Here is a 21,597-nt window from a genome sequence, read left to right as displayed (position 1 = left end):
GTATAAGTAGATTAAAAGTACATGTCCTAAAAACTACTCAAATAAGAGTAAAATAGTAGCTAATTTAAAAGTACTCATGAGTAGTGAGTATTGAGTACTGAGTTGTGAAAACTATGCCCCTTTATAATAAAACTCTATGCTGCAATTAAAAAACATTGCACACATACTGTAATTTACATTCCCTTCTATGGCTGTTTGCCAGAAAGAATAAAAACATATAGATATTTTATAGGAGTTTGTGATTGACAGCTTTTAAAATACATCACTTATCTATGATACTGTAAACAGTACATTAATCTGATGGAGAAACACTAAAAAAGCAGGGTCACTAGGTGCGTTATGTCCCGCACATTAGAGGGGGTAAAATAATTTCTAGAAAAGATTTACATAAATATTGATCTTTTCTCACCCACACCTATCATATCACTTCTGAAGACATGGATTTAACCAGTGGAGTTACGGATTACTTTTATGATGTATTTATGTGCTTTGTGGAGTGTCAAAATGGGGGGGTTGCTATTTGCAGAGTCTATGGCTGTCACAGACACCGGTAAGATATTTAAGGACATTTATTCCATTAATATCTTTCAGGGAGTAGGAATTTCCTAGGAGTAACAAAAAAATGCTTACTGCACCTTTAAACTCTCTAAATATCAATGAAGACAGTTTGCCAGTATGGGAACATACAACAACATCATAATTTTGCTGGTAAATATCTTGGCTATGCTGGTCCACCAGCTAGACAGGACCAAACCAGTACTAACCAGCAAAACCAGTCTGAACCATCTTGGTAATTCATGCCGGGCAAAGCTGCTTTTACAGAAGGGAATCCTAATATTGAATACTATATGGTACGAATTGTATAAAAATTGGGATTCAACCAATGTCTGAGGACACAGCTTAACTCACTCACCTGATTTTGTGTGGACAGCAAGGCTTTTAGATAGCAATCTCAACACGTAGCTCTCTAATGGTCCTTACTGTCCTCTGGTGGTCTTGTTTAAAATGTTCTTGGTCTGGCTCGCATAATGAAGGGTGTTTAAAGTTTCGCTGTAGTTTAAATCGGCAGGTGAGATGGCTGCAGGGGGGAAAATAGATAAAAGGAAATTAACATTTGGAAAATACTGTATATCAAGGCTAAGATTAGATGAAATCTGCCTACAATGCAATATTAAGAAGTTCAACTGTGTTTCAAAGGTGCATATTTAGACTGAATCACATTGGTTGCATGGAAAAGGACTGCCTGGAAATTCTGCAAAATAACTTATTTTATGTTCCACAGAATAAGAAAAAAAAAAAAAATCATACAGGTTTGGTGAAATTAAAGTGAGTAGAAGACGACAGTTCACCCACAAATGAAAATTCTATCACATAATAGAGACAGCCAAGACTGATTAAAGTGATAGGAGGCAGACAGACTAGTTTCAGTCCTTGGCATCACACAACTGAGCACTTGAGCAAGACTCTAACTCAGGTTATTCCAGAACCATCTTGCAACTGGTATCAGCTTACAATTATTAATCATCTTACATTCAGAAAGAAAAGTGTCTGCAAAATGATATTAAGATTGGAAATGCTTAATGCTGCATGACAGCTGATCCCCTGGAGTGTCTGAGATGATTGTGAAAATATTAAAAGACAGCTCGATTTATTAGTGTATAACCAACAGAACCCTACAGGACTTCAAAATATTAGTCACGAACGAGCATGAAAAAGTTAAAAACTTAAGACAAAGTTATGACAAAATACCCTGCTGAAAAATCAAAATGACTTACTCTTCCGAAATGTTATCCTCGTCAGGATCAAGTTACTCTTCAAAATGCAAACGTTCATCGGAGTCCCGATCTTCTTCTTCAGATTACATTGCAGAAGAATATTTGTTTTAAATTTGAATTGTTTTATTTAAAAGTAGACATTTTAAGCTTTCTTTAGACATATGTTTCATGTTTGTGTGATAAGTATTCGTGGGGGTTCAGTTCATTTTTTTGACATGTTTCAGAAATATGCTCGTGAACACAGAGACTGCTGAAAGCTCACCCTTGTTATTTTATTTATTTTACAAAAGCACAAGGTTTTGTTGTTATTGTGAGTGGACACAAATAAAAGTAGACCCTTTATAGCTCTAATGATGTCTTGCACTTATCTGTATGCCCCAAAATGACGGAGTATTTAAAATTTCCGCTGTGATGACAAACAATACAGACCCCAGAGGGTTAAGCTGTCTTTTGAAACATAGTGACTGGAAAATAGCTAGTTACTAGCTGGTATAGCTGGTCCAAACTGATCATTAGTTGGTCCAAGCTTGTCAACAAGCTATCATGTTTTAAAAACAAACTTAACCACCATAAGCTGGTATGACCAGCATTTAGCTGATTTGTTGCTTGTCCAAGATGGCCTACCAGCTTGAATCAGCTAACTACCTGGATAACCTAATTACCAGTATAGACTAGCTAATAACTTACAGTTAGAAACTAGCTGCAATGTTCCACAACATAAATAAAAGCTTAAGATGGCTTTTCTAGAAAGGACAGATATACAAACTAGACTCAAAGGTCAGTCCAACACTGTGCTAAGTAACCCATGCAATACAAACATATGTATTTGAAACAATACCCAGTCGCCCACTCAAACACATGGAGAACTTGCTGGCTAATACAAATAGGGAGATTATCAGTTCTAGTTGTGATAGCTATCTGCACATGTAAAGTACAAATAGAGAGGCAGATGGCATTCTGCAGAGGGTAAATGGATGAAGCAAATGGTGAAGATGGCGTAGGATCGGCTGCTGACATGGTTTCTGCCCATGCTGGCTGTGGCACGTCTCCTGTTGCCCTCCTCAATCAGCTGGCCAATCTCTAGCTCTGCACCTAGTGTCTGGACAGGGCAAGATAACATACAAGTGCACACATACACAAATACAAGTCAAGTGGCATTAGCGAGATGGTGTTATTTTGAAACAAACAATGACAAAAATAAAAAACAAAACAAAAATTTTCAATGCTTTTCAATGTTGATAGTGCATTTTCCAATTGGTTTAATGTTCTGTAAAGCTATTCACTGGCTGTGCAGCAAATGGAATGTGGATGATGTCTTTTGTATGAGATATAAACAGATCTACATTTAAATGTATTATTTCCTCTTTGGCAGAATTAGAGCATAGATATAATGGTAAAGAAAAAACACTAAGGCTACTAAAGTTGAAATGGCTTGACCAATGTCTTTCCTGTGTTGAAGTATTTTGTATTGAAACAGAAGGTTACAGTGGGACATATTAATGGGCTTATATATAACCAATAGCCTTTAGTTTATGTCACAGCTCAGAAAACCATGATTTGCTACTTGCTTTTGCTTGCTTTGTTATTAGAGGGAAGTGTATAAAGTATGTCATGTTTGTAAAAACTATCTTTGTGTATATGTTGGTTTCACAAATGTTTTTCTTTAAATATAGAATTTTCAAAAATGATTTTTTTTAATGATTTTAAAAATTACATGTGGTGTAACCATCCCTTAAAATTTAATAAAAATACTCTTCTTACACCTGGAATATATGAGTGGGAATGCAACTTAATCATTCATTAAAAACATAAATAAAATAACATTTTTCAAGGTAACATTTGTTTTTTTTTTTTTTTTTTACAAAATATCAAGAATATCAAGGTTTTCTCACATGACCTGATCAAAATGTGCCTTTTCATAAAAACTTCAAAATATTGATATTCATTGATTTGACAAAATTACAGTGTCAATGTTGTATCTATGTTTAGTTTTTTTGTTACAACAACATGTCTACCTACATTTTGGTTACACCACATGGTGGAAAGTTTTTAAAATATGAATCATTTAAAAAAAACACTGCTTATTTATATTAAGAAATAAAAATAAAATATAATCCTGCACTATTCATTCAATCATCATTTCACATGACATTTTAAGCCCCAGAAAATATATCTCAGAATGAACTCAATAATGTAAATGTTCATCAAAGAAAAGGTATATTCAAGTAATTGTTTTGTGTCAGTTGCACTTGTAATGTATTTTTGAATAATTTAATAGATCTGGATAAAAAAAAAAAAAAGAACGTTGCATCATTGACCCATTACAGTGCTTGCGAGTTGTGAGTGAGTTCCAGCACCCAGGACCGGACTGGCCATCGGGAGCGGCGGGGGAAACTCTTCTGGCCTGGCGACTGATTTGGCCCACTGCCCCGCTTGTTTTTATTAATTTATCTACTTATTCACTATTATCTTATATTAGTGCCACCCAAATGATTTCTGAATTTGTCATTCGATATTAAATAAATACTAAGTCGCGAATACGCTAGTCTTGACTAATTTGTGAAATAAACAAATATGTAGTGTTGTATTTAAATGAAAACCAGATAAATGTTCTCACGTCATACAGAATAATAATTACATTTGTTTTTTTATATTCCAACGGTATTGTTGAGAAGAAAAAAAACTTAGTCACAAAAGCACTATGGTTGATTCATGTAAAAGTTCAATTTCACCCTATAATGATAGCAAATTATCACAACATTAAGTGAAATTTACAACAAAAAAGTCATCATTTATTTTTTACTGAGATTTCAATCACCAATGAAGACAAAAGAATGTATTATTCAGTGAACATGCGTTAGTTTAGGAGTCGCTGGGAAAGTGCATGATAATAGTATCTTGGGTAATAAAATAATCTGGCAATTGTTTCTTTAAGGAGCTATTTCAAGATGGCTGCCCATGTGTGGAATGCTTAGTTTGTTCTCCTGTCTGTTTAGTTGTACGTCTAGTTCTTTGTTTGAAAGTCTAATGATTTATTTTTGATACTGATCCTTCTTAAATTATGAAGTCCCTGACTTTTATCAAAAAATCTCCTTTGCTGCTGTGCCTGCTCTGCTGCCTGGTGCTACGGATTCTGGTGGTTGGCGTGTCCCTCGATGCCAAGGAAGGGCGAGGTGCACCTGCACCATGTCTTTGGTTCCCACGTGCTGTGACTTCCCTGGACGGAGATTCTGCCATGATGGCACAATTGTCCGTGAGGGGCATCTTTTCTCGGTTTTCATTCTGTTCACGAGATAATCTGCAAGGTTTGCGGTGCCTGTGGGCTCAGCGGAATGGGGAATTGTCTCCCTATGCAACGTCCATGTGTGACAGCAACTCAAATGGAGGCTCTGCAAGGAGAAAGTAGTTTGTCCTCCTTTTCTTACAGGTTTTGGGTAATATTCATCCTAACCCAGGCCCAGAGCTGGCGCACGATGAGTTTAAAACTAGCAACGGATTACGGTTTTTTCATCTTAATGTACGCAGTTTGGTAAATAAAATGGACTCAATATGAATATGGGCTGACTCAACTGATGCCGACATTATGGTTTTTTCCGAGATGTGGTTGAAAAAATCAATCGCAGATGGCATGATAAAAATAGAGGGATATAATGTCCTCAGAACTGACCACTTAAAAAAAAAGGTTTATAGTAAGTTTATATTAATATTAAATAGTTAATATTAAATCTAAATTATACTGCACCTGTATTCAGTCCATCAGTAAACAAAACTGTTTTGTCTCAGCCATTAAACTATTTTTCCTAAGTGGTTCAGACATCATATTGGTCGGATGTTACCGGCCACCCTCAGCTTCAAGTGAAGTGATTACTTTACTTTCTGACTTGCTTCACAATTGGACTAAATCCGAGCTGGTTTTAATCTGTGATTTAAACTGGGATTTGGTTATCGCTGTCTTCACATCCATTCAAGGATATTTGTGACTCTCTTTAAATGAAAAAGATATGGTCAAATCCACTTTAATTGATGTTATCGTAACATATGCACCCCACAGATTCTCTGCAGTTTTTGTAATAATGTGAGTGTGCAGTAGCTTGTGCAGTAAAATGTTATGGTTCTTAAGAGTATACCACGTTTTATTTATAAAAGTCAATTTAAACATTTTAATGAACAAGCTTTTTTGCACGTTGTTGACAACAGTTACTTACATATTGTTTCACATATGACTGATGTTGACCTAGCTTGGGAATATTTTAAATCCACTTTCTTAACTTTCTGTGATAAACACTCTCCTCTTAGAATATCTAGGATAAGTGGCAGAGATAACCCTTGTTTTAATGAATCCATTTCATCTTTTATTAGACAAAGAGAGGATTTTAGTAAGTTAAGGGAACATGATGTAAAAGGACATGTTGAGCTGGTTACATGTTTCCCTTCTTGATTGTTTACTTTTACCTCTATTTCAGCTATTCAAGTTCACAAAGCGCTACGGAGACTAAATTGTAAATAATCTGGTGGATCAGAAAAATAGAACTCTATTTTTGTTATTTTGATTTTTTTTTTCAATTACAGCTGGTCTTCTTGCAGAACCTATTGTTGCCATTTTTAACTTTTAAGTTTTAACATTTTTAAGCTTAACCTCTAACCAATCTTTAAGATGTTCTCACACTCTCAGCCTCTGTGTTTGGAAGAAAATCTCAAACTCACTTATTGTAGATTTCAAAGTAGCTGCAAGTATAAAGCATCAAAGACAAGCTCTGAACAATGCAGATAGTTTGCTTTTGTCATCCTCTTGAAGCACAACTTTACCTTTAACACAGTATAATATGATAAAATGTTGTCATCACACAAACTTTAACAGTTACTCTGTCTCTCAATTAAACTCACTAATATGGGCTGTTTAAAATAACACACATTTGTGCGACTTACCGCTTATTCGGTATATGTTTTGCTCTAATAGCTTGAAATTATTTTAGTTAATTAGATTTGCTTTGTTTTGATGAAATCAGGCTTGAAGCAGTTGATTGGAAACTCAATAGCTTATCTCGTTTGAATATTATCGTGTGTAAATAAATTTTGTAAACTCGAGGACTTGACGAGGAATTAGATATCACATTTTACTTGAATCTAAATATGCAGTAATATATCACAACAAAGCTTATTGCAGCTATCAAGGGTGGGGAAAAAATGTCTCTAGTCAGAAAGACATAAAATCCCATGAGATGACAGACCTAGTTTGGGCTGTCTGCAGAAATCGTGTGAATGTTTAAACAGTCTCTCAGAATGAAAGACTGATTGGTCCCGCTTCTGCTTTTAATGAAGCTGGAGAAAGACACAGTATCAGTCAGAGCTCAGTTCAAACCAACAGTGCACTAATTAAAATGTGGCATTTAGAAATCCGGAATACCTCTACTGCTTGAACAGTTCCCAATGAAGGAGTACCATTTGAAGGAGGGAATCCAGGAAGTTACACTACAAAAAACTCTCTGGCAGTAAGAACTGTTTACTTGTTTGTAGTCTGAACAGCACAAAAACAACAAAAAACAAACACAAACAGTTTTTTATTAACCAGATTCAAACCACATTCATATGTGGTATAAAATCTTATTAAAATCAGATTTTCTTAACAGTCAGATCGGATATTTTTTTTTTTTCATTCGGGAGTAAGGACACAATTTGACTGTAATGTCATACACAACGGCCAGTACTGTCTGCAGCTGTGTCCATATCAATTCATTCCGCTGCTCTGAGTTTCATGGAAACCTGGCTGAATTAAGCCATCGCAGACAGCTCGTTTCATTGGCTTCCAGCTGTTCAGAGCGGATGGAGTTGCGGAATCATGGGAGAAAACGAGAGGCGGTGGAACATGCTTTTACATCAATGAAAGTTGGTGTACAGACGTAACAGCATTGAAGAAGATGTGCTGTCCTTATGTAGAAGTGCTCATCATCAACTGTAACCTTTCTACTTACTGCAGGAGTTTTTCTTGTGTTTATATCCTGTGGCACAAGCATGCATGAACGCAGTGTTGCAACAGCTGGCTGATCACATCACAGAAAAAGGGACTCACTTATTACACCCGGACTCGCTTATTATTCTGGGAGATTTTAATAAAGCTAGAGATGTTGCTGCACTTTGATTGGAGTCCACATGTGGCAAGTTCAAATTGGACATGATTTGGAAAGGCAAAAACCTGTCTATATAAGGTCTCACAGCTGAAAATGCATTTCAGAGCAAAAATCAAGTCATGAGGTTAAAGGAACTGTGTTGAGACACAGATCTGCGGAAGGTTAAAAAAAAAATATTCCGGCTGCATTGAAGGTTCCCAAGAGCACAGTGGCTCCATAATTATTAAATGGGAAGAAGTTTGGAACAACCAGGCCTCTTCCTAGAGCTGGCCAAACTGGGCAATCGGGGGTGAAGGGCCTTGGTAAGAGAGGTGACCAAGAACCCAATGGTCACTCTGGTTGAGCTCCAGAGTTCATGTGTGGAGACTGGAGAAACTTGCAGAAAGACAACCAGTACTGCAACAGTCCACATATCTGGGCTTTATGGCAGAGTGGCCAGACAGAAGCCTCTCCTCAGTGCAAGACACATAAAATGCACCTAAAGACTCTCAGACTGTGAGAAACATGATTCTCTAGTCTGATGAAACAAAGATTGAACTGTTTGGCCTCAATTCTAAGCGTCATGTCTGGAGGAAACCAGGCATCATTCATCACCTGCACAATGCCATAACACTGATGAAGCATGATGGTGGTAGCATCATGCTGTGGGGGTGTTTTTCAGTGGCAGGGACTGGAGGACTGGTTAGGGTTGAAGGAAAGCTGAACGCAGAAAAATACAGTGATATCGTTAATGAAAACTTAGTCCAGAGCACTCAGGACCTCAGATTGGGCCAAAGGTCCATGACCTTAAGCACACAGCCAAGACAATGCAAGTGTGGCTTAGGGACAACTCTGTGAATGTCCTTGAGTGGCCAAGCGAACATCTCTGGAGAGACCTGAAAATGTCTGTTCACCGACGATCCCCATCCAACCTGAGAGCGCTTGAGAGGATCTGCAGAGAAGAATGAAAAATCCCCAAATCCAGGTGTGCAAAACTTGTCGTATCGTACCCAAAAAGACTGGAGGCTGTAATTGCTGCCATATATGCTTCAGTTAAGTAATGAGTTAAGGGTTTGAATACTTCTGTCAATGTAATATTTCAGTTTTCTTTTTAATACATTTGCAAAGTTATCAAAAGTCTGTTTTTTGCTTTGTCATTATGGGGTATGGAGTGTAGATTGATGTGAAATAATTTAAAGCAATTTAGTATAAGGCTGCAACATAAAATGTGAAAAATGAAGGGGTCAGAATGCACTGTCTACCAAATACTTATATTCTAAGTTTAAATATCTAATATTTCTTAGGTTAATGTATCTTGTTTGAAGGATAAAAAAAAAGGAAAACGTTTATATATATATATATATATATATATATATATATATATATATATATATATATAAACGATTGTGATTTTCGTCTTGTTTTCCCTTTTTTTTTTTTTTTGCATAGGCAAAATTTCATGTTTTGCCTATGTCCTCTCTTTAAAAAATGACAGCCACTCTGTCTCTTGCCACAATGTTGACACCTACATTAATAAGTCATCCTATGTAGATATACCAGATGTTTAGAGCAGATCCGTTTTTATTACTTGTAAAATCACACTTTCTACAGTCAGCCCTAAAGGTCAGATTTGAAAAACAAATGGCAATTGGGTGGATTGTGAAAAAAGCCTAAGAAAACCGTCATATCCAAGAAAAGTTATTTAGAAAGCTCATGATTAATGACACAATACTTATGTCCAATGATGAGGACAACAGACTGCAATCAGCAGACTACATGGGTTATTATCAAGAAATCACGGAGAAAACTGCTTGAGGCGGGAGCAGACGGAGACTGAACACTGACCTTCCTGATCATCTGGTCGTAATTAATGCCCTGCTATCTAAAAATGCCCACAAGAACAGACAAGCAGCCTGATTGGAATGCTCATTTACACTCTGCAATCTCTCTGTCTTTTTTCATGGGGTCTTGATGTGATAATCAAACAATAAACCACATTGGAGCAAATGATCTGGCCAGTAACAACTGTAGTCATACATACATGTCTGAATTACTTTGTCATCCACTCCTTTGACATTTCACCTGCTGCATTATCTGGCCATACAGTTTTGTGTTCATATCTGACCTCCATGTGAAATGATACCTGTATAAAATAATATATAAATATGCATTTAAAGATTGATTTTATTGCAGCACTTTGGTCATGGTGAATGTCGGGGAGTGCAGAGAAGGATTTGATCCAGAGTTGGGGTTTGTCTGTCTGTCTCATCCAGGATGAGAACAGTGATGCCATTATCAGCGGCTTAGCATCGCTTGTGTGTAGATTGTATCTCTCCTTTTGTGAAAGATGACAATGGTTTTGCTAACTATATTAATTGTTCTAAGTAACCATGTTTTAGGCAGAAACCATAGTTTTGAGTCCATAGTGTTACTACAGCAATATTGAGTTAAAATATTAATAATGGTTCATTTTGTGTTTACTTTGATTTTACAAAATACCATGGTCAAAATATGGTTACTGTATTAAAGCCACATATAATGTTCATACAGGAAGGAGTGACTGTACGACTCTAAATAAACACTATGAACATGCTGCAGTGATGCTTATATACTGTATGTATATGTACTGTGTGTTAGTATTTAAATATGGGTGCCAAAATATCTGCCACTATTTGCACCAGGGTTGGGGTGCAAACAATATCTTCCACTATTTGCACAGGGGTGTAAATAGAATCTAATATTATTTGCACCAGGGTGCAAATAGCATCTGCAAATCTTAAAAGTATAGCATACCTTAAAGTTTACTATACTTTTATAATCTCATGATGCTTTTGTCCTCCTTGGCACCCTCAGAAGTCCACACACTTGAGAAATTCTGTTTTCAGCTCTCCACTTTTTTCTCTGTCTGCACTTTTCACCAGCACTTTGAATAAATCGGAACTCCATTAAAGTCTCCCCACTATTTCCCCCTCTCATGTGCTATGGTGGTTTTTAATTACTACACAGGACAGATGGGGAATAAGAGAGAGAATAGCATTATTAGAATGAATCTAAATGAGTCTCCCGATTGACATGCCGATAATTAGTGTTCTTTGTGCACTGTCCATTTACCATTATTCTAAAATGTGAAGAAAAAAAATTATAATAAAGAATGAGTGTGTTTCAGATCTTTTGACCGGTAGTGTGTGTGTGTGTGTATGTATATATATATATATATATATATATATATATATATATATATATATATATATATATATATATATATATATAGGATAATCCAGGGCTAGGTGTGCGTTAAACTATTTTAAATGGATGATGTGGAGGTGATTAATTATCTTTGATGAGATCTCACTGGCAATTATCTTCTTTGAGTTTTGTACCAGCTTGCAGTGTGTAACAGTTTATCTGCTAATCTGTGTCCATCTGAATGTGAGCTATAATCTAAATGTCAAATTAGCAAAACAAAGCATTTGTATCCTTAATAATCCATGCTTTCACTTAAATTGAAGGAAAATAATGACACCGAAAAATAAATGAGGTACCTTGGCATGTTAAGTGGTAAACAACTCATAGGCACAGAAGCTAGTTCATAACATAGACTGTATATAAAGATGGACGATGTGTCTCCACTTCCTTCCACTGTACAAAAATGTAGCCAAATATCCTGGAAACGGGCATTGCCATCTTGAGCTGATGACGTCATTTGGAGCCCGATTCTGCACAATAGTGATCATGAGGTGGAGCCGTGGTATCTTTATAGAGAGTAAAATTCAGATTTGTACTATATTATTTTCTAAAATGTAAATTAATTTGAAACTGCTAGCTACCGATTCTTTTTTCCACATAGCCAACTTTAGACTGCTTGTTGTCTTAGCTAGCTAGCTAATAATATTAATTTACTGATTAGCTCACATGCACAAATTTAACTTACATCTCGTTTACGTACTTAACCTCGGTTCCTAGGGAAGAAGGAAATGAGACATTGTATGCTAATGCATATGGGGAGTTGTCCTTTGACACAACCTAGTTGAAACCTCTCTATAATAACACCAATAATCTAATATTGGCTATGGCATTTGAGCCCGGCCTTTTAGGTGTGAAGCTGTCCACTATAAAAGCAGGTGCACAAACGAGAAATAATTTTCTGACTGAGTGATAAAGAGCGCATCGCTCGCACTCCAGAAAAACACACGTGCGACCAGCGTTCACAATATCTCGTTCCTTTCATCTCAGGGAACCAAGGTTACGTACGTACCGAGACGTTCCCTTAGGACTCAGTACACTTGACCTTGCATGCTAATGCATATGGGGAACCGAATCCCATCACACCACTCTACATGACATAACCTTCCAAAGAGGAAACATGATGCCGCAGTCCCGCTGGACGGCGACTGACATGAGTGACCCTCATGTTGGGCCAGGAGGGGACCATTCAAAATGAATTTTTGGGGTAGACCTGAGCTGTTAAAGAGAGACAAACTCCATCCCTCCAGGGAAGGTGCCACTCTCCTCTAGTAATTTGGCTCATAATCATATTAGTGATGGTATTTGACTTACTGGGGCCCAGGTCAGGAAGCAGACAAACTGGCTAATCCGAAATAAAAATTACGACTTGACAGAACCTCCAAAAATGCCAGCTGGAGACACCGGATCATCAAACAGAGAAGTTTTTCCCACGTCATACATTTCCTTGAGGGTCAGCCAGATGTGATGATTCAAAAACACCAGGTTGCTCATTGACTTGCCAATGGCCTGTGCAGTGACTTTCATGGCTGCGGACGCAAGTCGACACGTCTTAGAAAGATGAATGGGGAATGAGTTCCACGCCCGGCTACTCGCAAGGCAGAGATGTGCCACAACCACTTCTTTCAGGGGGGGTAGTTGGTTATAACCGTTTTCTTCCCCGTGATCCACATTGGAGATGATGTAATTGCTGCCTGAGCGAGCTGAATAGGGCACGCGCCAGGATTTTGACAGTTTGTTCTGAACTTCAGAGAAGAATGGGGCTGATCAATGTGAAGCGGTCGCTTGATGGCATTTGGACTGTAGGAACTATTCATCAAGGCTAGACGGTATAGGTTCCTCTGGAGGAGACCGCTTGATATCAAGATATTCGATCGGCCACATACACTTCCTCACCTTCAATGTGGGGAGGGGCGGTAGCATCATCCACTCGCCCGATGCAGCGAGAGACATGACATCATCATCATACCCAGTGTCAGAACCGGCAAAAGTCATGAGGGCTGAAGCTCTCACGCACATAATGAATCAGCATAGACGTGTTGCATGGAGATTGAGGGGCTCATGGGGCATATACTGGCACAAGGTTCACCTCAAATTCATCCCGCTTGAACTCACAGCCCCGCTGTGCCTCTTTGTGTAACCCTCGGGTATCACAGAAGAGGTGGGAGGCTGGATTGTCCCTTAGCTATTTGCGAGCACAGTATCTTGAGACTCATGCCCTCACTACCCTGTAGTGAGGGCATTAGAATATTGCCGTTATTGTAGAGAGTATTAAACTAGGTCATGTGGAAGGCCAACTCCCCATATTTATTAGCACGCATGTCAAGTCGGCTGAGTCGTAAGGGAACTGCAATGATCCCTCAGATTGTTTAGTATAGTTTAGTACAAAACTAATTTTGTCTGTTTGAAACAGACAGTCACAGTTATGGAAAGTAAAAAGTTAAAGTTAACGATTCATCTCCTCCTGACGTTCCCGAAAAGAACACTCATGTGCCTCCATGACTTCTTCACTCAGAAGCTGTCAATCACGGCTGTCAATCACAATGTCACACCCCCTTTTTTATAGCATCAAATACCTTATTAAAACTAAAGCCTTCTATGCTGGACTAACATGCCAAATAAATAAAAATGTTCATCCTTTCATTCTCAGTCACCTTTTTGCCTATGTATTTTTAATCACTTTCCACTCTTAATTAATCTACAAACAAATAGAGAAAAACTAAAAGTTTATCCAGTCAGAATTTATTCCTTGATGCTTTCAAGCAAAGTGTGACAACTGTTTCACAAATCGAATGCCAGAATCCGAGCTCATTAGCAGAAGCAGCACATGAGTTTTAGCTCCACCCCCTCAGGCCTTCAGAATTTCGACAGAATCCCTCATCATTGCAAATGAATGAGCAACTAAAGTCAGATTGTCAGATTCATCAGCCTATCAGATTGATTTATTTGTTCTTGGTGGGTGTAATCTTTAGGATATGTCCCAGTCAAGGCTTTCTAGCTGGCCTTGAGTGACACAATCACGCTTTAAGTGATGTAATTTGAAAGAGCAGAGCGCGAGATCTTGCTGACGAGTCGACTGTCATTACTGCCGCTATCGCCATTGAGAAAGAGATCATTATGGATTTAAAAACAGGAGATGTTTTGCATGACCGTATGATTGCTCCATTTATAAAACAGGAAAGGAGGACTGATTTTCAATTCAAGTAAATTGGTAAGTGCTTTTTGCATTGTTATTGCAACAACAGGAGTTTTCTATTTGTAAATTTGGCTGCTGGAGCATTCAGTGTCAGATCAAGTTTTGAAAAGTAGTGCTGCATTCCATTCAACTCGGAAAGTCTGATTTTACTACTTCCTACTAGGAAAAGTGCAATGGAATGCATCTTGAAGTCAGAATTACAACTTATAGGCTCCTGCAGAAATTCTCAACTCCGATATCGGCAAGATGCTGGGGCATAATATACATTTTTTTTCCGGGTATTATAGACCTCCTTGGTAGATTCATATGAAAAATTATGATTTTTTTAATGTCTGTTCGTGAGACGTTCATTTCACAAACAGTAATGCTGCAGTTAAAATTAGGCTTGCTTGAGCATTAAGTGTCGTTTCAAGTTCTGGCTTTCGTGTGTGGACGTGTTTTTAAAATGGCAATTGGTATTATTAGTTAGCTGCGACATAATTCTTGATGCCATTGTGAAACTGAGTTTTCTTAATGACATGGAATCACACTGAAGGTCTAGACATTTAATGCACGGCCCGCCACTGAACAACACAAAATGCTGTATAATTGACAGTATAATATGGCCCGCAAAAATTTTGTAAATTCTCAAATTGCCCTTAATGGGAAAAAGGTTCCCCACCCCTGCTGTAGGTAGAGGTATTCGCAGGTGAAACGTTTTTCCTACAGGCAGGGGCGAACTGGGTCTTTTCCCGAAGGTCCGGCCGCGAAACGGGGCCATATGGGCCGCAATAACAGGTGTTCTGAAGCGTGTTTGATCTATCTGCCAACTCATATCTCTCCACAGACGTCTGTCAGATTAGAAAACTGACTCCAAATTGACTCCAATTTGCCATTTCCAAAAGTACATTTCTACTATTGTCTCATGATATTATGAATGCCTGGCAGACTAAGTTATGGTGCTCTCATAGCATTCCTAAAACCTCTCAAATCTTTTTAACTTGGGTCATGAATATTAATTAGGTTGCCCTGATGTTGCTTGCTAACTTTCCAATTGCATGGGTTGCCTCATGAATATTAAAGATTTCACCGAAGACAAGAGTAGAAAGGCAAATATTATGTTCATGCCCTGTAGATGGTAGTCTTCTTGCGGTTATAAAAGCCAGACGCACACACTTGTAAAAGTGCACTGTCTAATGATACACAGGTCATATTTCTTTTTAAATAATTCAAATGTTAGCTGCTACCGCACAACAAACAAATACATTAATACTATTTACGGTATTCACTGCTAATAATAAATACAGTATATTCACCATATAAACCAATATAACATTTTCAGGCTGTCTATATTTTTTATGAATTAATGTGCTATTCTTAATATAGCATGAAATCATTTAGATCATGTAATCATTTTTTTATCATCTCCAACACAACAACATAACTTAGAATATTATAAACTCTGCTGTTAGGAGATAAAATGAAATATTTTCAAATGTACGTAGGTACAAGCCACACATTGATTTGATATTAATTCACATGGTATGACTGCAAACATCAGAAAGCATTACATGATATGATAAAGGCTGTTTAACCACAACAAAGCATAGGAAATCTAAAAAACTATGCCTAAATAAATATCTCCCAAATCTTCTAAATGCAGGGTTGAAAATGCAAACAAGTCAAGGGAGCAGATGTAGCTCAGATGTTCAAACAAGATCAATAATAATGTAATGTATATACATAAACTAGACAGGCCTTGTGGTTTGAAGGACAAGATCTTGATGCTTTGGTCACTCTCAACTCTTCACTGATTCTTTTGTTCTAGACATTCTTCTACAATCACCACTGAATGAAAGGGAAGGAAGTTGTCAGTCACTGATCACATGGTGCACAGACTTTCCTTCTGCCTTGCTTTCCCACATTATACTTCATCATATCACAGATGTAAGCGTTTCCTCACGCCCGCTCAGAGAATCTCCAGACCATGAAAACATTTTTTTTTAAGTAATAATTACTGAATGTTCTGGATCAATTCTGGTTATTATGTATACAAACTGTCCAAATATGCACATGCCCCCTCAGATGTTTTAGCCTAGTTTGAATTCAACTTCCAAAAATAAATAAATAAATCAAATTCATTGAGTATTTCATTATTGAAGGGATAATTCACCCAAAAATGAAAATTCTCTCATCATTTACTCACCCTCATGCCATCCCAGATGTTTATAACTTCATTTCTTCAGCAGAACACAAACAAAGATTTTTAGAAGAATATATCAGCTCTTTATGTTCATACAATGCAAGTGAATGGTGACCAGAACAATGAAAGTCCAAATACTGGCAGCATAAAAGTAATCCATATGACTCCAGTTGTTAAATCCAAATCTTTAGAAGTGATATGATAGGTGTGGGTGAGAAACAGATCAATATTTAAGTCCTTTTTTCCATAATTTCTCCTAACTGCCCAGTAGGTGGCGATATGCACAATGAATGTGAACCGCCAAAAACAAAAGAAGAAGAATGTGAAAGTGGAGATTTATAGCAAAAAATGAATTACATATTGAACATTTGAATATTGAATATTTTGAGTGAACTATCCCTTTAATGTGCAGGATAGAATCATAGAAAAGATAAAAAGTATATATCTTAAACACTGTGGCAGAAAGCTCACAATCACACATCTAAATCTGGTCAATCACACCACAGAGGTTTCGCTTAAAACTCCAGTGGAACACAAAATGAATTAACAGAATATCAAATCTGCTTTTTTCCATTCAATAAAACGATATGATGATGACTGGCTGTCAAGTTCAGTTGAAAATGTGCTTATTTATTTAAAAGTCAATTAATTTACTAGGTGTGGATTTAATTCCTATTTAGGGTTTTTGACTCCCCTTTCACACAAAGTGTTTTTTCACCCTTGGTAATGTCTTATTCCTCATAAAAGGCATCAAGTGAGCCAGGACAGTCACTGGTGCCCCTTAAAAAAGATAGGTGCATAACTCGTTTGAACATGTCATGCTGGAAGACAAAAGATCAGAGACAAGTGTGAAGTCTGCACTAGTCTAGTCGTCTGCAGCGTGAAATTGGAGTATAGTGATTGGATAGCAGGCGGACTAATGTCTGATTCTCATGTCAAATAAACTTCACACATCAATGTTTTTACACAGGATTCATGCTAAAAAACTATATTGCCATGGCATAGTCTATTCACTGTCTCAAACAGACATTAAATTAACATGACAGATAACAGAATGTTCCTATTTTTTACATGCATTTTTAGCTGTAAACTGGACGATAATTTTTTACAGTCATATAAAAGAGAGAAAAAAAGTTTGGTGATTGGGTATTGGTCTTTTTTTAGGACATTCCAACCTCCTCAACCAAGATAGTAGAGGAAATGGGAACGTTAAATGGATACATTTCTACAGACATTTAAAATATAGATTTGTTGTTATTTTTAAACTGTACACGTGGTGCTTGAGTTACTACTTTAATCTATTATACTTAATAAACCACTTTCTCAGAGCTTTTGATAGAAACAAAGAAATAACAAACAAAGAAATCAATAAAAATAACTTGACCTTAATCATTGGGCCAGCAAAAAGGAGTTATTTGCCTTGTGAAGTTCTGCCAGAATAAACAAGCACTGTACCCTCAACTCACTTAAATCAAGTAACTAAAGGCAACTCATATTTTCTCTTCTTTCTCTTTTTTTGATCATGTAGTTTTGATAGCAAGAGTCAAAGAGGAGGCAAACGATTATGGTGACATAAGCTGAACAATGTTTTAGTCCCCCCGACTAAAGTACACTACTGCACTAATTGAACTGTGGTGTGAATGTAAGCCAACCTAAATATCATTAAGAAGGGAACAGATGATTAAAGGAAATCACTTGTTAGTTGGCAAACGTACAACCATCTGGATGCAATACTTTGATAAAAAGTAGGAACCAGTCCCTTTCAAATCATGGATAACATGTTTATCTCTTATAAATGAACTCCAATACATGCTTCTAAAACTCAGTTTTGCCTATAATATTACCTGCATTGTTACAACAGTTTTGATACTTTAAAACAAGCAGTTAATGGACATCACAGTGTGGTGAAATTAAGTGGGAACAATTAAATTGTTTCCAGATGCCAAGGTCAGCCACAACCCAAAAAGAATGATGAGACAATTATGTCTAAATGACTTTGCAGGGATCATGATGGGTGAAATGAAAACACAATGCATATTCAAAATGCAAGTCTTGCATTGTTTTCTGTCATAGCTTCTGAATCAGACTTGTTCTTTAAGTCAGTTAAATTATGTAACTAATATTTTATATAACTAATACTTTATACAACTTGTGCTCTGTTCCAGAAAGAGGTTTTTTTTTGTCAAAATGTGAGTTGTACTTCCATGCAAATCTTGTCGCAGGCATAGATTTAGGAAGGGATGATAGGGACACCAACTTTCAGAAAATCAGAAATGTCCCGGCCAACATTTTGGCAATTTTACCTCATTAAAATATTTTAACTATATAATATGTTTTTATTTTAATTTTAATGACTGTTAAAGTTTCTCAGTTTCATTTGTTATGTTTAAATTATACTGCTGATGCATAATACAACAAGTTTGCATATTACATATAAATTTTTTCCTCCATGTCATGCAGCCTTGTAGTGGTCAGTTCTAAACCTGTTTATTCTTCAGAGGGGAAAAAAACAGGCTAATCTATTGTGATGGGTACAATGAGACTTGTTGTATGAGAAAACAATGTTATTTTGCCTATATTACCAGACTAATGTTCTCACATTTCCTTAATAACAACATTTTAAATATGATCTTCCTTGCAATGTCCCTACCAACTTTCAGACCATACCTACGCCCTTGCTTGTTGCACCAGTGTTAGGGTGTTCTGGCTGGTTGATTATTGGCCCAAGTCAAAAGACTATAGCCTGGGTCCTTCCTTCAATTGAAGTCTCTGGGATATTTTCAGCCGTATCATTTGAAAACATTAAATCCGATACACTCAAAAAATAGCTCTTTGGCTGACAGTGGTTCTACATGTCTAATATTAGTTTTCTTAACTTAAATAACTATGTAATCTCAACTCAAACGCTTGTTGAATTAGTTAAACCAAACAAAATTAGACATGTCAATGTAACTCAAATAAATCTATTTTATTTATTAATGTACTAACTAGTGAAAGTGAAGGTTAGCATGCAAAATACATGAACAAAATGTTCTAGAATTGTGTTGTTCTAGTTTATTTTAATTAAGAAAACTGAACAAGCAGCAAAAATCATTTTGAGTGTAGTTTAGAAAAATAAAAGTACACCTCTCCTCAACAAGCCACACAATTTGGCATAGCAAGCACCACTAATTCTGCCCAAAGCAATTACTCTGGCATCAACAAAAGCCACAGCATTGAACAAGACACTGCCAGATATCCATCACAATACATGTAGAGTGATGTAGAGAATAAAGTATAAATTTGTTTTTATACTTGTAAAAGGTTTGACAGTGGTTTGGTAGCCCAGAAGGCGTGTAATGGACCAACTTCACAGATTGAATTCTATGATTAAATCTGAATTGCAAGGAAGTGATTGACAGGATGATGGATTTGTTTGATAAAAATAAAACAATAAATCACTCAATCTCAGCACCTAGAATGCAGCAGCTCAAAAGTGTGCAATGTCAGAAAAAGAAAATATGGGGTATAATATTAAAAAGACTTTAAAATAGGGCTATTACATAAAAATGACAACCAATGTGTTGCAGCTGGAAGACCCCATCATCAGGCCTTAATCAGCATACATCAGCATTCATAATTATGAAACTGACCAAAAGGAATTTTCTCAATCAACCAGGGTGGATGAAAAATATTTGACCAAAGGATGGTGTTACAGTCAGTTGCTTTTCTGAGGTTTTATGTCACCATTATCATCTTTGAATATTTTCAAATTGAGAAAATTAATTTCTGTTACCACAATTAAGATACAAATTAAACTGTTCTATTTCAGAACCTGGCACAATACTGTACAAGTAGAGTATCATCAATACTGTATCTGCCCCAACTAAATATACTATTGTTTGCATAAATAGAAGCAAAGCATGTTCCCATTGCAGATCCTTTCTGCTGTAACTGGTTCTGACCTTGGGTTCGGAACACACAACATTATTATTATTATTCAGACTCAAAGAAACTCTGCAATGAGAAGTCAGAAATTTCACTAAATTGTCATTAAATTCTTCCTATAGGCTAAATAATCTGAATGCCATCCACTATATTAAATTGCTGTCTATATATTCTTACTGTATATCAATAGTTATCTAATGCATATCTATTTACATTTCTCCTGATAGATTTATGGAGAAACATCTGAGACAAATTTTATAATGCAATGTTTGTTTGCTGCAATACACACCTTGTTGAAGACTCATCTTGTCGCAACATGTTGGTAGGTGATTTTAATGTAACAGACCTATTTTATTGAAGTATCTTTTATATTATACCTCACACAAGTGCCTTAGGTTTTTTGCCTCGTAGACTAATGCCATCCCTTCCTCAAAAGATCAGTGCAGGTAACAGCCAATACCCTTAAATAACTTCTTGCTGCCATTATTTTTTATTTGAAAAAGAAAAAAGTGTTTTTCAAACAATGGAGTCATCCATACTTGACTTCATTTGGAGTTCATGAACATGTTTAAGTAATCAGTCCCAAGACGAGTGTTTTCAATTCTGCTGCCAATTCTGGTTTACTTGACATAAAAAACATCAACTTAGTCAGACTGTCGTCTTGCCAGTGCCATCAGTTGGGCACCCGCAGCCCCGTGCGCATGCCTGCATATGCCCTAGAATACACTACTGGCTGACTCTGTGAATAGTGACTTTCTACAATGGCATCTTTAACCGAAAACTATTTTGTTTGAACAATGCTGTATCCACGCATGCCCCTACCTGTTGGTGTTAGTATAAATCCAAGATGACATGAACTAAAAGTGCACCTTTAAGATTGAGATTTCAAGCTCAATTACACTTTTTTTAGCACCATCTAGTGTAATAGAGGAAGTGTACTAGAGTTTGAAATCATGATCAAATCTATAGACTGCAATGGCAAGATGCACAGTGAAAAAGGAGTTACATTTTGGTCTGAAAATCGATTCGATCGCTTATGTAGACCGAAACCACTGGAGTCATATGGATTACTTTTATGCTTCCTTTATGTGTTTTTTTGGAGCTTCAATGTTTTTGTCACCATTCACTTGGATTGTATGGACCAAGAGAGCTGAGATAGTTTTCTAAAAA

Source organism: Xyrauchen texanus, chromosome 20, assembly GCF_025860055.1.
Source record: "Xyrauchen texanus isolate HMW12.3.18 chromosome 20, RBS_HiC_50CHRs, whole genome shotgun sequence".
Taxonomy (NCBI): Eukaryota; Metazoa; Chordata; class Actinopteri; order Cypriniformes; family Catostomidae; genus Xyrauchen; species Xyrauchen texanus.
The sequence above is the reverse complement of the archived record's forward strand: the minus strand, read 5'-3'. Positions refer to the sequence as shown.